At 63.2% G+C, this 2,500-nt stretch overlaps 1 pseudogene; it reads left to right on the plus strand.

Annotated features, from left to right (window-relative positions):
* The first annotated feature begins 1,741 nt into the window (after positions 1-1,741).
* The window catches only part of LOC141382104 (18S ribosomal RNA), a 1,939-nt pseudogene continuing 1,180 nt past the window's right edge, over positions 1,742-2,500 (plus strand).

The raw sequence follows: 2,500 nt of genomic DNA on the forward strand, positions 1-2,500 counted from the left end.
TAGGGTAAGGGTTGCCTGGAGGCTTGGGGGTGGGTTAGGGCTGCCTGGAGGCCCGGGGATTGGGCTTGGGGATAGGGTAAGGGTTGCCTGGAGGCTTGGGGGTGGGTTAGGGCTGCCAGGAGGCCCGGGGATTGGGCTTGGGCATAGGGTAAGGGTTGCCTGGAGGCTTGGGGGTGGGTTAGGGCTGCCTGGAGGCCCGGGGATTGGGCTTGGGGATAGGGTAAGGGTTGCCTGGAGGCTTGGGGGTGGGTTAGGGCTGCCAGGAGGCCCGGGGATTGGGCTTGGGCATAGGGTAAGGGTTGCCTGGAGGCTTGGGGGTGGGTTAGGGCTGCCAGGAGGCCCGGGGATTGGGCTTGGGGATAGGGTAAGGGTTGCCTGGAGGCTTGGGGGTGGGTTAGGGCTGCCAGGAGGCCCGGGGATTGGGCTTGAGCATAGGGTAAGGGTTGCCTGGAGGCTTGGGGGGGTTAGGGTTAGGGTTGCCCGGAGGCCTGGGGATTGAGCTTGGGGATAGGGTAAGGGTTGCCTGGAGGCTTGGGTGTTAGGGTTAGGGTTTCCCGGAGGACTGGGAATTGGGTTAGGGTTGCCTGGAGACTTGGGGGTGGGGTTAGGGCTGCCCGGAGGCCTGGGGATTGGGCTTGGGGATAGGGTTAGGGTTGCCCGGAGGCTTAGTTGTTGGGCTTGTGGAGCTTTGGCTTGCCTGGTTGCCTGAGGCTTGGGAGAAGTGCCACCCCGCGTGCCAGCCAGAAAGGTCAGCTGTGGGTGACCAGCAGCACCGCTCCGGCTGCCGAAGGCAAAGTCAGTCGCGGGTCACCATCGGCACCCGATTCGGCAAGGGAGAAGCAAGAAGCGGCCGCTAACCCTGACTATCCATGGCCCCCGAGCTCAGGTTCACAGCCGGGCGGGACGTGACCTCTTGGGTCTCTCTCTCCCGGAGGTCTGGGCAGCCGTCACTGGTTATCGCTGACCTGCCGTCGAGGTTTCGGGGAAGGCGTGATTTAGTGGACTTAGGTTTTGAGCGCGTAACTACGTGCCACCGCCTTCCACCACCTGACCGATGGGAATTGTGCGCGATGCCCCAGGGGCAGGCCCCTTGCCCGGTCCTCCGACAAAGGGGACCGCTGTGGGTGGGGTGGGTTCCTCCCCGTTTTGGGCATTCGAAAGGAGGGCGAGGCGGGCCTTCACCCAGACCTCGACCCTTGCTCCTTTGGGTTAAAGACTCAGATGGCCCGTCGATCTCAGACCGCCCTGTACCGACGGAACAAGTGCGCTAGTCGGTGCTGTGCGTGCGCTCTTACCGGGCAGCATCCCTCCTTGCCCCCCCTCCTCTTCCTCACCACCCGGGTGTAATCCCGGGCGCGTAGGCTGACTTGGGGGTGGGGAAGCTGTGTGGTAGGCGCGCGCGGCATCTGCGGCGCACTCGATCCCGTTGCGAAGCACGATCCTTCCTGGTGATGGCCTCGACCCAGCGGCCAGCCCAACGCCGGCAGACCCCCCTCATTTCCATGTGTGCGGTGGGGGGTGGGTAGGCGGCGGTACCTGGGAGCCCAATCCCCCCCTCCCACTTAGCCCGCGTGCCCCCTCCTGCGAGCAGTCGTGACGCCTCGGCGGAGCGAGGCCCGCTTGTAGGTAGGCGGCGCGGAGCTGTGGTGCGGGCGGGAGGGTTCTCTTCCGCCGAGTCCTTTCCCTCTCTCCTCCGGCACTCTCGGGCCTTACCACCACGCGATTCACCCGAGGCGAGGGCTACCTGGTTGATCCTGCCAGTAATATATGCTTGTCTCAAAGATTAAGCCATGCAAGTCTAAGTGCACACGGCCGGTACAGTGAAACTGCGAATGGCTCATTAAATCAGTTATGGTTCCTTTGATCGCTCCACCCGGTTACTTGGATAACTGTGGCAATTCCAGAGCTAATACATGCCAACGAGCGCCGACCTGGGCCGCCCTTCTCCCCTCGGGGCGGGGGGTGGGTACCCGGGGACGCGTGCATTTATCAGATCCAAAACCCATGCGGGTGCGCGGGCGGTGGAGAGGGGGGCCTCGCGCCTACCCGCCGCCGTCCGCCCCCGGCCTCGCTTTGGTGACTCTAGATAACCTCGGGCCGATCGCGCGCCCTCGCGGCGGCGACGGTTCATTCGAATGTCTGCCCTATCAACTTTCGATGGTAGGTCCGTCGCCTACCATGGTGACCACGGGTGACGGGGAATCAGGGTTCGATTCCGGAGAGGGAGCCTGAGAAACGGCTACCACATCCAAGGAAGGCAGCAGGCGCGCAAATTACCCATTTCCGACACGGAGAGGTAGTGACGAAAAATAACAATGCAGGTCTCTTTCGAGGCCCTGCAATTGGAATGAGTGCATCCCAAACCCATGGGCGAGGACCCATTGGAGGGCAAGTCTGGTGCCAGCAGCCGCGGTAATTCCAGCTCCAATAGCGTATGCTAACGTTGCTGCAGTTAAAAAGCTCGTAGTTGGATCTCGGGGACCGGGCCGCGCGGTCCGCC

Source organism: Danio rerio, chromosome 4 (genome assembly GCF_049306965.1).
Source record: "Danio rerio strain Tuebingen ecotype United States chromosome 4, GRCz12tu, whole genome shotgun sequence".
Taxonomy (NCBI): Eukaryota; Metazoa; Chordata; class Actinopteri; order Cypriniformes; family Danionidae; genus Danio; species Danio rerio.